Raw genomic sequence first — 12,911 nt, forward strand, 5'->3', positions numbered from 1 at the left:
GGTTTCAAACTACGGAGCCACCCAAGGATCCTGAAAAGTCCATTTGTGGAGATGAGCTCCTGGACTCCCGTTAAGAAGACATGTTGTCAACCTCTAGATCCCTTACATGCCTGCACTTTTCGGCTTGCTGCTGCTGCAATCCACGCGTTTTAGATCTGCATAACTCCACCTCTTTAAACACAGCACCTTCATCCCCTGCTGTTCCCACCCGCCTCAACACCGTTGGAAGGGAGGAGAACCAATTAAGGCGGGGGGTGGGGTGGAACGAGCAGCTGTCTACCCTTAGCAGGAGGGCTCCTGATTACATACCTCTCCTGCTGCTGCTGCTGCTGGCTGTCCAGCAGCAGACTGAAGGTGGCTGCTGCTGTGCACAGGTATATAAAGGCTCAGAGCCTATTATGACACGCGCAGCCAGCGTTCCATTGCCACATTCCATCTACTGCAGGCAGGATACCTGGCTGGCTGAATGTCGCTGAGAAGCTCACAGAGACCGCCATAAGCAACAGTTTAACAGAATGCCACAGACTAATCAACCAAACTTTTTGGGTTGGGTTCTCTTTTATAGTCTGCAGGCATTAAATGAAAGAAGTCAGTGTTCCAGCAGAAGGAGACAACGTTTCAGAAAATGCATTGTAGCAAACCAAAAAAGAAATTTTAAGCGCAGCAGAGTAACCAGCGCACATACCTGTTAGCTCAGGTGAGTTTAAAAGGCTGCTGTTGATAACAAGGGCATTTGCTAAATAGATGGTGTGTGTGCAACAATATACTGAAAGGTCAATTATATTGTGCAGCTTATCTCACCACCTGTAGTTATTTAGGTGAAAGCTCCAAAATGCTTGCCTAATATGTCTGTTTATCCAAAAGGAAGTAAAAAGGGAGAGCTAGAAAGATAGCATTGCATCACATTACATGGCAATGCAATGCACAGTTGCTGAAGTTGAACCAAAATGAGCTTGTAATCTGGCTTCTGCAACTTTGAACATGAAAAATCCAATGAGGAGAAGAAAAGCAAAGCCAAAGAGTCCATCCCAAAATCCGACAAACAAGCAAAATGAACAAAAAACATTGAATTCAATTCTTTCTGATTTTAGAAACTGCATTAAAGAAGGGGTGCACCGGTCCTGGAGATACTGCAATACCAGGTCAATGCGTGGAGTGGACAGAGCAAGCTCTTTTTCCATCTCCCTGTTCTAAAAATCCATTTAATATATGGTCCCCAGATAGGGGACGTATCAGATATTAAACTGATAAGAACAGATACTACACTTGATCTTAGCCAAAAGGCCGAGAAGCGATAACCAGAATTGGTTTCAAACTACGGAGCCACCCAAGGATCCTGAAAAGTCCATTTGTGGAGATGAGCTCCTGGACTCCCGTTAAGAAGACATGTTGTCAACCTCTAGATCCCTTACATGCCTGCACTTTTCGGCTTGCTGCTGCTGCAATCCACGCGTTTTAGATCTGCATAACTCCACCTCTTTAAACACAGCACCTTCACCCCCTGCTGTTCCCACCCGCCTCAACACCGTTGGAAGGGAGGAGAACCAATTAAGGCGGGGGGTGGGGTGGAACGAGCAGCTGTCTACCCTTAGCAGGAGGGCTCCTGATTACATACCTCTCCTGCTGCTGCTGCTGCTGGCTGTCCAGCAGCAGACTGAAGGTGGCTGCTGCTGTGCACAGGTATATAAAGGCTCAGAGCCTATTATGACACGCGCAGCCAGCGTTCCATTGCCACATTCCATCTACTGCAGGCAGGATACCTGGCTGGCTGAATGTCGCTGAGAAGCTCACAGAGACCGCCATAAGCAACAGTTTAACAGAATGCCACAGACTAATCAACCAAACTTTTTGGGTTGGGTTCTCTTTTATAGTCTGCAGGCATTAAATGAAAGAAGTCAGTGTTCCAGCAGAAGGAGACAACGTTTCAGAAAAGGCATTGTAGCAAACCAAAAAAGAAATTTTAAGCACAGCAGAGTAACCAGCGCACATACCTGTTAGCTCAGGTGAGTTTAAAAGGCTGCTGTTGATAACAAGGGCATTTGCTAAATAGATGGTGTGTGTGCAACAATATACTGAAAGGTCAATTATATTGTGCAGCTTATCTCACCACCTGTAGTTATTTAGGTGAAAGCTCCAAAATGCTTGCCTAATATGTCTGTTTATCCAAAAGGAAGTAAAAAGGGAGAGCTAGAAAGATAGCATTGCATCACATTACATGGCAATGCAATGCACAGTTGCTGAAGTTGAACCAAAATGAGCTTGTAATCTGGCTTCTGCAACTTTGAACATGAAAAATCCAATGAGGAGAAGAAAAGCAAAGCCAAAGAGTCCATCCCAAAATCCGACAAACAAGCAAAATGAACAAAAAACATTGAATTCAATTCTTTCTGATTTTAGAAACTGCATTAAAGAAGGGGTGCACCGGTCCTGGAGATACTGCAATACCAGGTCAATGCGTGGAGTGGACAGAGCAAGCTCTTTTTCCATCTCCCTGTTCTAAAAATCCATTTAATATATGGTCCCCAGATAGGGGACGTATCAGATATTAAACTGATAAGAACAGATACTACACTTGATCTTAGCCAAAAGGCCGAGAAGCGATAACCAGAATTGGTTTCAAACTACGGAGCCACCCAAGGATCCTGAAAAGTCCATTTGTGGAGATGAGCTCCTGGACTCCCGTTAAGAAGACATGTTGTCAACCTCTAGATCCCTTACATGCCTGCACTTTTCGGCTTGCTGCTGCTGCAATCCACGCGTTTTAGATCTGCATAACTCCACCTCTTTAAACACAGCACCTTCACCCCCTGCTGTTCCCACCCGCCTCAACACCGTTGGAAGGGAGGAGAACCAATTAAGGCGGGGGGTGGGGTGGAACGAGCAGCTGTCTACCCTTAGCAGGAGGGCTCCTGATTACATACCTCTCCTGCTGCTGCTGCTGCTGGCTGTCCAGCAGCAGACTGAAGGTGGCTGCTGCTGTGCACAGGTATATAAAGGCTCAGAGCCTATTATGACACGCGCAGCCAGCGTTCCATTGCCACATTCCATCTACTGCAGGCAGGATACCTGGCTGGCTGAATGTCGCTGAGAAGCTCACAGAGACCGCCATAAGCAACAGTTTAACAGAATGCCACAGACTAATCAACCAAACTTTTTGGGTTGGGTTCTCTTTTATAGTCTGCAGGCATTAAATGAAAGAAGTCAGTGTTCCAGCAGAAGGAGACAACGTTTCAGAAAAGGCATTGTAGCAAACCAAAAAAGAAATTTTAAGCGCAGCAGAGTAACCAGCGCACATACCTGTTAGCTCAGGTGAGTTTAAAAGGCTGATGTTGATAACAAGGGCATTTGCTAAATAGATGGTGTGTGTGCAACAATATACTGAAAGGTCAATTATATTGTGCAGCTTATCTCACCACCTGTAGTTATTTAGGTGAAAGCTCCAAAATGCTTGCCTAATATGTCTGTTTATCCAAAAGGAAGTAAAAAGGGAGAGCTAGAAAGATAGCATTGCATCACATTACATGGCAATGCAATGCACAGTTGCTGAAGTTGAACCAAAATGAGCTTGTAATCTGGCTTCTGCAACTTTGAACATGAAAAATCCAATGAGGAGAAGAAAAGCAAAGCCAAAGAGTCCATCCCAAAATCCGACAAACAAGCAAAATGAACAAAAAACATTGAATTCAATTCTTTCTGATTTTAGAAACTGCATTAAAGAAGGGGTGCACCGGTCCTGGAGATACTGCAATACCAGGTCAATGCGTGGAGTGGACAGAGCAAGCTCTTTTTCCATCTCCCTGTTCTAAAAATCCATTTAATATATGGTCCCCAGATAGGGGACGTATCAGATATTAAACTGATAAGAACAGATACTGCACTTGATCTTAGCCAAAAGGCCGAGAAGCGATAACCAGAATTGGTTTCAAACTACGGAGCCACCCAAGGATCCTGAAAAGTCCATTTGTGGAGATGAGCTCCTGGACTCCCGTTAAGAAGACATGTTGTCAACCTCTAGATCCCTTACATGCCTGCACTTTTCGGCTTGCTGCTGCTGCAATCCACGCGTTTTAGATCTGCATAACTCCACCTCTTTAAACACAGCACCTTCACCCCCTGCTGTTCCCACCCGCCTCAACACCGTTGGAAGGGAGGAGAACCAATTAAGGCGGGGGGTGGGGTGGAACGAGCAGCTGTCTACCCTTAGCAGGAGGGCTCCTGATTACATACCTCTCCTGCTGCTGCTGCTGGCTGTCCAGCAGCAGACTGAAGGTGGCTGCTGCTGTGCACAGGTATATAAAGGCTCAGAGCCTATTATGACACGCGCAGCCAGCGTTCCATTGCCACATTCCATCTACTGCAGGCAGGATACCTGGCTGGCTGAATGTCGCTGAGAAGCTCACAGAGACCGCCATAAGAAACAGTTTAACAGAATGCCACAGACTAATCAACCAAACTTTTTGGGTTGGGTTCTCTTTTATAGTCTGCAGGCATTAAATGAAAGAAGTCAGTGTTCCAGCAGAAGGAGACAACGTTTCAGAAAAGGCATTGTAGCAAACCAAATAAGAAATTTTAAGCGCAGCAGAGTAACCAGCGCACATACCTGTTAGCTCAGGTGAGTTTAAAAGGCTGCTGTTGATAACAAGGGCATTTGCTAAATAGATGGTGTGTGTGCAACAATATACTGAAAGGTCAATTATATTGTGCAGCTTATCTCACCACCTGTAGTTATTTAGGTGAAAGCTCCAAAATGCTTGCCTAATATGTCTGTTTATCCAAAAGGAAGTAAAAAGGGAGAGCTAGAAAGATAGCATTGCATCACATTACATGGCAATGCAATGCACAGTTGCTGAAGTTGAACCAAAATGAGCTTGTAATCTGGCTTCTGCAACTTTGAACATGAAAAATCCAATGAGGAGAAGAAAAGCAAAGCCAAAGAGTCCATCCCAAAATCCGACAAACAAGCAAAATGAACAAAAAACATTGAATTCAATTCTTTCTGATTTTAGAAACTGCATTAAAGAAGGGGTGCACCGGTCCTGGAGATACTGCAATACCAGGTCAATGCGTGGAGTGGACAGAGCAAGCTCTTTTTCCATCTCCCTGTTCTAAAAATCCATTTAATATATGGTCCCCAGATAGGGAACGTATCAGATATTAAACTGATAAGAACAGATACTACACTTGATCTTAGCCAAAAGGCCGAGAAGCGATAACCAGAATTGGTTTCAAACTACGGAGCCACCCAAGGATCCTGAAAAGTCCATTTGTGGAGATGAGCTCCTGGACTCCCGTTAAGAAGACATGTTGTCAACCTCTAGATCCCTTACATGCCTGCACTTTTCGGCTTGCTGCTGCTGCAATCCACGCGTTTTAGATCTGCATAACTCCACCTCTTTAAACACAGCACCTTCACCCCCTGCTGTTCCCACCCGCCTCAACACCGTTGGAAGGGAGGAGAACCAATTAAGGCGGGGGGTGGGGTGGAACGAGCAGCTGTCTACCCTTAGCAGGAGGGCTCCTGATTACATACCTCTCCTACTGCTGCTGCTGCTGGCTGTCCAGCAGCAGACTGAAGGTGGCTGCTGCTGTGCACAGGTATATAAAGGCTCAGAGCCTATTATGACACGCGCAGCCAGCGTTCCATTGCCACATTCCATCTACTGCAGGCAGGATACCTGGCTGGCTGAATGTCGCTGAGAAGCTCACAGAGACCGCCATAAGCAACAGTTTAACAGAATGCCACAGACTAATCAACCAAACTTTTTGGGTTGGGTTCTCTTTTATAGTCTGCAGGCATTAAATGAAAGAAGTCAGTGTTCCAGCAGAAGGAGACAACGTTTCAGAAAAGGCATTGTAGCAAACCAAAAAAGAAATTTTAAGCACAGCAGAGTAACCAGCGCACATACCTGTTAGCTCAGGTGAGTTTAAAAGGCTGCTGTTGATAACAAGGGCATTTGCTAAATAGATGGTGTGTGTGCAACAATATACTGAAAGGTCAATTATATTGTGCAGCTTATCTCACCACCTGTAGTTATTTAGGTGAAAGCTCCAAAATGCTTGCCTAATATGTCTGTTTATCCAAAAGGAAGTAAAAAGGGAGAGCTAGAAAGATAGCATTGCATCACATTACATGGCAATGCAATGCACAGTTGCTGAAGTTGAACCAAAATGAGCTTGTAATCTGGCTTCTGCAACTTTGAACATGAAAAATCCAATGAGGAGAAGAAAAGCAAAGCCAAAGAGTCCATCCCAAAATCCGACAAACAAGCAAAATGAACAAAAAACATTGAATTCAATTCTTTCTGATTTTAGAAACTGCATTAAAGAAGGGGTGCACCGGTCCTGGAGATACTGCAATACCAGGTCAATGCGTGGAGTGGACAGAGCAAGCTCTTTTTCCATCTCCCTGTTCTAAAAATCCATTTAATATATGGTCCCCAGATAGGGGACGTATCAGATATTAAACTGATAAGAACAGATACTACACTTGATCTTAGCCAAAAGGCCGAGAAGCGATAACCAGAATTGGTTTCAAACTACGGAGCCACCCAAGGATCCTGAAAAGTCCATTTGTGGAGATGAGCTCCTGGACTCCCGTTAAGAAGACATGTTGTCAACCTCTAGATCCCTTACATGCCTGCACTTTTCGGCTTGCTGCTGCTGCAATCCACGCGTTTTAGATCTGCATAACTCCACCTCTTTAAACACAGCACCTTCACCCCCTGCTGTTCCCACCCGCCTCAACACCGTTGGAAGGGAGGAGAACCAATTAAGGCGGGGGGTGGGGTGGAACGAGCAGCTGTCTACCCTTAGCAGGAGGGCTCCTGATTACATACCTCTCCTGCTGCTGCTGCTGCTGGCTGTCCAGCAGCAGACTGAAGGTGGCTGCTGCTGTGCACAGGTATATAAAGGCTCAGAGCCTATTATGACACGCGCAGCCAGCGTTCCATTGCCACATTCCATCTACTGCAGGCAGGATACCTGGCTGGCTGAATGTCGCTGAGAAGCTCACAGAGACCGCCATAAGCAACAGTTTAACAGAATGCCACAGACTAATCAACCAAACTTTTTGGGTTGGGTTCTCTTTTATAGTCTGCAGGCATTAAATGAAAGAAGTCAGTGTTCCAGCAGAAGGAGACAACGTTTCAGAAAAGGCATTGTAGCAAACCAAAAAAGAAATTTTAAGCGCAGCAGAGTAACCAGCGCACATAACTGTTAGCTCAGGTGAGTTTAAAAGGCTGATGTTGATAACAAGGGCATTTGCTAAATAGATGGTGTGTGTGCAACAATATACTGAAAGGTCAATTATATTGTGCAGCTTATCTCACCACCTGTAGTTATTTAGGTGAAAGCTCCAAAATGCTTGCCTAATATGTCTGTTTATCCAAAAGGAAGTAAAAAGGGAGAGCTAGAAAGATAGCATTGCATCACATTACATGGCAATGCAATGCACAGTTGCTGAAGTTGAACCAAAATGAGCTTGTAATCTGGCTTCTGCAACTTTGAACATGAAAAATCCAATGAGGAGAAGAAAAGCAAAGCCAAAGAGTCCATCCCAAAATCCGACAAACAAGCAAAATGAACAAAAAACATTGAATTCAATTCTTTCTGATTTTAGAAACTGCATTAAAGAAGGGGTGCACCGGTCCTGGAGATACTGCAATACCAGGTCAATGCGTGGAGTGGACAGAGCAAGCTCTTTTTCCATCTCCCTGTTCTAAAAATCCATTTAATATATGGTCCCCAGATAGGGGACGTATCAGATATTAAACTGATAAGAACAGATACTGCACTTGATCTTAGCCAAAAGGCCGAGAAGCGATAACCAGAATTGGTTTCAAACTACGGAGCCACCCAAGGATCCTGAAAAGTCCATTTGTGGAGATGAGCTCCTGGACTCCCGTTAAGAAGACATGTTGTCAACCTCTAGATCCCTTACATGCCTGCACTTTTCGGCTTGCTGCTGCTGCAATCCACGCGTTTTAGATCTGCATAACTCCACCTCTTTAAACACAGCACCTTCACCCCCTGCTGTTCCCACCCGCCTCAACACCGTTGGAAGGGAGGAGAACCAATTAAGGCGGGGGGTGGGGTGGAACGAGCAGCTGTCTACCCTTAGCAGGAGGGCTCCTGATTACATACCTCTCCTGCTGCTGCTGCTGGCTGTCCAGCAGCAGACTGAAGGTGGCTGCTGCTGTGCACAGGTATATAAAGGCTCAGAGCCTATTATGACACGCGCAGCCAGCGTTCCATTGCCACATTCCATCTACTGCAGGCAGGATACCTGGCTGGCTGAATGTCGCTGAGAAGCTCACAGAGACCGCCATAAGAAACAGTTTAACAGAATGCCACAGACTAATCAACCAAACTTTTTGGGTTGGGTTCTCTTTTATAGTCTGCAGGCATTAAATGAAAGAAGTCAGTGTTCCAGCAGAAGGAGACAACGTTTCAGAAAAGGCATTGTAGCAAACCAAATAAGAAATTTTAAGCGCAGCAGAGTAACCAGCGCACATACCTGTTAGCTCAGGTGAGTTTAAAAGGCTGCTGTTGATAACAAGGGCATTTGCTAAATAGATGGTGTGTGTGCAACAATATACTGAAAGGTCAATTATATTGTGCAGCTTATCTCACCACCTGTAGTTATTTAGGTGAAAGCTCCAAAATGCTTGCCTAATATGTCTGTTTATCCAAAAGGAAGTAAAAAGGGAGAGCTAGAAAGATAGCATTGCATCACATTACATGGCAATGCAATGCACAGTTGCTGAAGTTGAACCAAAATGAGCTTGTAATCTGGCTTCTGCAACTTTGAACATGAAAAATCCAATGAGGAGAAGAAAAGCAAAGCCAAAGAGTCCATCCCAAAATCCGACAAACAAGCAAAATGAACAAAAAACATTGAATTCAATTCTTTCTGATTTTAGAAACTGCATTAAAGAAGGGGTGCACCGGTCCTGGAGATACTGCAATACCAGGTCAATGCGTGGAGTGGACAGAGCAAGCTCTTTTTCCATCTCCCTGTTCTAAAAATCCATTTAATATATGGTCCCCAGATAGGGAACGTATCAGATATTAAACTGATAAGAACAGATACTACACTTGATCTTAGCCAAAAGGCCGAGAAGCGATAACCAGAATTGGTTTCAAACTACGGAGCCACCCAAGGATCCTGAAAAGTCCATTTGTGGAGATGAGCTCCTGGACTCCCGTTAAGAAGACATGTTGTCAACCTCTAGATCCCTTACATGCCTGCACTTTTCGGCTTGCTGCTGCTGCAATCCACGCGTTTTAGATCTGCATAACTCCACCTCTTTAAACACAGCACCTTCACCCCCTGCTGTTCCCACCCGCCTCAACACCGTTGGAAGGGAGGAGAACCAATTAAGGCGGGGGGTGGGGTGGAACGAGCAGCTGTCTACCCTTAGCAGGAGGGCTCCTGATTACATACCTCTCCTACTGCTGCTGCTGCTGGCTGTCCAGCAGCAGACTGAAGGTGGCTGCTGCTGTGCACAGGTATATAAAGGCTCAGAGCCTATTATGACACGCGCAGCCAGCGTTCCATTGCCACATTCCATCTACTGCAGGCAGGATACCTGGCTGGCTGAATGTCGCTGAGAAGCTCACAGAGACCGCCATAAGCAACAGTTTAACAGAATGCCACAGACTAATCAACCAAACTTTTTGGGTTGGGTTCTCTTTTATAGTCTGCAGGCATTAAATGAAAGAAGTCAGTGTTCCAGCAGAAGGAGACAACGTTTCAGAAAAGGCATTGTAGCAAACCAAAAAAGAAATTTTAAGCGCAGCAGAGTAACCAGCGCACATACCTGTTAGCTCAGGTGAGTTTAAAAGGCTGCTGTTGATAACAAGGGCATTTGCTAAATAGATGGTGTGTGTGCAACAATATACTGAAAGGTCAATTATATTGTGCAGCTTATCTCACCACCTGTAGTTATTTAGGTGAAAGCTCCAAAATGCTTGCCTAATATGTCTGTTTATCCAAAAGGAAGTAAAAAGGGAGAGCTAGAAAGATAGCATTGCATCACATTACAAGGCAATGCAATGCACAGTTGCTGAAGTTGAACCAAAATGAGCTTGTAATCTGGCTTCTGCAACTTTGAACATGAAAAATCCAATGAGGAGAAGAAAAGCAAAGCCAAAGAGTCCATCCCAAAATCCGACAAACAAGCAAAATGAACAAAAAACATTGAATTCAATTCTTTCTGATTTTAGAAACTGCATTAAAGAAGGGGTGCACCGGTCCTGGAGATACTGCAATACCAGGTCAATGCGTGGAGTGGACAGAGCAAGCTCTTTTTCCATCTCCCTGTTCTAAAAATCCATTTAATATATGGTCCCCAGATAGGGGACGTATCAGATATTAAACTGATAAGAACAGATTTTTTTTGATTGAATATATCTTTTATTAGCACAAAAAATAAGTTAACAGACAGTGTACAGTGCCGCAGCCCAGTACTCACAGAATTCTACATCATATTTACATAGCATGAGGATACGACGCACTAACTAGACACATCACACCCCTATGCTACACAAAACACTCAATCTGAAAGAAAAAGCATGTCAATCAATACAGTACGATGAACCGTGATAAGGGATGGGGATTGGGAAAAAGGGGATGGGGAGGGGAAAATCACAGGCCCGAAGCTTTATTGAAAGACAAGACACATAAGGGGAGAGGGGGAGGAGGGGTTTAGTCCTCATCCTCGTCCTCCGGACCGTCCATGATGGAATAGTCTCTGAGCAGGCTGTGGATCAGCCTGCGGCAGTCCTGGATGGACATCCTCTCCCTCCTCAAGATGAGCCGGTTCCTGGCGACCCAAACGGCATCCTTGAAGCAGTTCATAAGGCGCCAAGCCTCCTGGATGGCTCCGACGGTATGAACCCCAGGGAAGAGTCCGTAAAGCACAGAATGGTGCGATAGGCTCGCCCTGGGGACAGAGTTCCTCAGGTCGTCCTCAAGTGCAGTCAATAGGCGCTGTGCAAATCCGCAGTCCCAAAAAGTGTGCAAAGATGTTTCCTCCACGAAGGGGCACCTTGGGCAGTACCGGGTCTTGCACAGGTTCCGGGCATGCATGAATGACCGGACGGGCAGTCCGCCCTGAATCGCCATCCACGACAAGTCCTTGTGCCCGTTGGTCAGCCTGTCAGACGACACATTTGTCCACACAGTCTCCAGCGTGTCCTGGTGAAGTCCTGTGATGTTCTCCACGTCATCCTTGGCTCTGATTAGCTTGTGGATAGTTTTGGGCTTCCACAAGTCGGGCTTGAGTCCCTCCAGTTGATGCTCCCCCACAAATCGAACGACGTCTCCGTAGAACCATGGCGTCGTCCAGTTGTAGGGGAAGGAGCTGTCCCACTTGTCCCAGCCGAGTCGCCTCCAAAGAGGAAGCAGGAAGAAGCGAGACATGGACCTGCCCGCGGAGCCATTCTTGACTTGCAAAGTCCGGCGGACACAATCACACACAAAAGAGGATCGCAGGAGGGTGGGGATATCTGGAACGCCCTTCCCACCCTTGCGAGGCTCCTTGTACTTGACGGCCCGCCTGACTCTGTCCATCTTGGATCCCCAGACAAAGTGAAACACTGTCCTGGTAATGGCCCTGCACACAGTGACGTGTGGGGGCCAGGCCTGCGCCGTGTACTGCAAGACGGGCAGGACCTCATTACGCAGGACGAGTGCCTTACCCTCACAAGTGAGGTGTCTGAGGCTCCAGAGTCCGATCCGTTGCTTCACCTTGGCCAAGCGTTCTTGCCAGGACTTGAGGGCCGCTCCTTCCTTCCCGAACCAGACTCCCAGCACCTTGAGGAAATCCGGTTGAATGTTGAAGGGGAAGGGGGCAGAGGAGGCCGGCTGCCAATCCCCGAAGAGCATGGCTTCCGACTTCCTGCAGTTGACTTTGGCCCCTGAAGCCCGGCCGAACCTCTCACACGTCTGGACGAGGGCGTCGACTGAACCACGATCAGCGCAGAAGACGGTGACGTCGTCCATGTAGAGCGAGCACTTGACCTCGTGTCGTCCCGGACCCGGTGCGGTGATCCCTCTGATCTCTCCATTCTGCCGGATAGCCTCTGCGAAGAGTTCTATAACACAAACAAAAAGAAGAGGTGATAGAGGGCAGCCTTGTCTGACCCCAGAGAGGACAGGGAAGGGGTCAGTCTTCCAGCCGTTCACCAACACCGAGCTGTGGATATCAAAATACATCAGACGGACATACGAACAAAACATGTTACCCAAACCTAACCGGTGCAGAGCTCGGCCCATGAACTCGTGGGAAACCCGGTCGAAGGCCTTCTCCTGATCCAAGGAGACCAGGGCCGCGTGTGCGCGGCGGACCTTGATGTACTCGACCGTGTCCCGCACGAGAGCGAGGCTGTCTGCGATGCGACGTCCAGGGATGCCGCAGGTCTGGTCCGGGTGGATGATCCGTCCGATGACCGTCTTAAGTCGTGTCGCCATCGTCTTGGCCAGGATCTTGTAGTCCACGTTGAGCAGAGTAATGGGACGCCAATTCCTCAGGTCGCACCTCTCTCCCTTCCGCTTGTACAGGATCGTGACCATTCCTTCCCTCAAAGATGGAGGCATTCTACCCTCCACCACCATCTCCTCGTACAGGTCCAACAGGTCCGGACAGATGAGGTCTCCCAGCGCTACATAGAGCTCCGCTGGAAGACCATCACTGCCCGGGGTCCTGCCGGTCCTAAAGGATTTAGCGGCAGAGAGCAATTCGCCCACCATCAGAGGTTTGTCCAAGGCTGCCGTGCCTGCAGGATCAAGATGGTTAGTGATACCTGACAGGAACTTATCAGCAGCGTCAGGGTCAGTAGTCTTGTGGGAGTAGAGTTCGCTGTAGAAGTCGCTGACGACCCTCATCACGTCCTCCTTCCCACGTCGC

At 46.9% G+C, this 12,911-nt stretch overlaps 8 non-coding genes across 8 annotated transcripts; all 8 read right to left on the reverse strand.

Moving 5' to 3' along the window:
- Nucleotides 1–1,105: 1,105 nt before the first annotated feature.
- On the reverse strand, nucleotides 1,106–1,296 carry LOC141179015 (U2 spliceosomal RNA). The gene has a single exon (XR_012255069.1). It is a non-coding gene; the product is annotated as a U2 spliceosomal RNA (small nuclear RNA).
- Nucleotides 1,297–2,411: 1,115 nt separating this feature from the next.
- On the reverse strand, nucleotides 2,412–2,602 carry LOC141179018 (U2 spliceosomal RNA). The gene has a single exon (XR_012255071.1). It is a non-coding gene; the product is annotated as a U2 spliceosomal RNA (small nuclear RNA).
- A 1,115-nt stretch (nucleotides 2,603–3,717) lies between these two features.
- Nucleotides 3,718–3,908, reverse strand: LOC141179553 (U2 spliceosomal RNA). Its single transcript, XR_012255557.1, has one exon. It is a non-coding gene; the product is annotated as a U2 spliceosomal RNA (small nuclear RNA).
- A 1,112-nt stretch (nucleotides 3,909–5,020) lies between these two features.
- LOC141179443 (U2 spliceosomal RNA) lies at nucleotides 5,021–5,211 on the reverse strand. Its single transcript, XR_012255458.1, has one exon. It is a non-coding gene; the product is annotated as a U2 spliceosomal RNA (small nuclear RNA).
- Nucleotides 5,212–6,326: 1,115 nt separating this feature from the next.
- Nucleotides 6,327–6,517, reverse strand: LOC141179019 (U2 spliceosomal RNA). Its single transcript, XR_012255072.1, has one exon. It is a non-coding gene; the product is annotated as a U2 spliceosomal RNA (small nuclear RNA).
- A 1,115-nt stretch (nucleotides 6,518–7,632) lies between these two features.
- Nucleotides 7,633–7,823, reverse strand: LOC141179554 (U2 spliceosomal RNA). Its single transcript, XR_012255558.1, has one exon. It is a non-coding gene; the product is annotated as a U2 spliceosomal RNA (small nuclear RNA).
- Nucleotides 7,824–8,935: 1,112 nt separating this feature from the next.
- LOC141179445 (U2 spliceosomal RNA) lies at nucleotides 8,936–9,126 on the reverse strand. The gene has a single exon (XR_012255460.1). It is a non-coding gene; the product is annotated as a U2 spliceosomal RNA (small nuclear RNA).
- A 1,115-nt stretch (nucleotides 9,127–10,241) lies between these two features.
- Nucleotides 10,242–10,436, reverse strand: LOC141179724 (U2 spliceosomal RNA). The gene has a single exon (XR_012255710.1). It is a non-coding gene; the product is annotated as a U2 spliceosomal RNA (small nuclear RNA).
- Between the last annotated feature and the right edge of the window lie 2,475 nt (nucleotides 10,437–12,911).

The sequence above is a fragment of the Phyllobates terribilis genome, unplaced genomic scaffold (assembly GCF_046119375.1).
Source record: "Phyllobates terribilis strain yellow unplaced genomic scaffold, ASM4611937v1 Scaffold_30__1_contigs__length_15301838, whole genome shotgun sequence".
NCBI classification, from domain to species: domain Eukaryota; kingdom Metazoa; phylum Chordata; class Amphibia; order Anura; family Dendrobatidae; genus Phyllobates; species Phyllobates terribilis.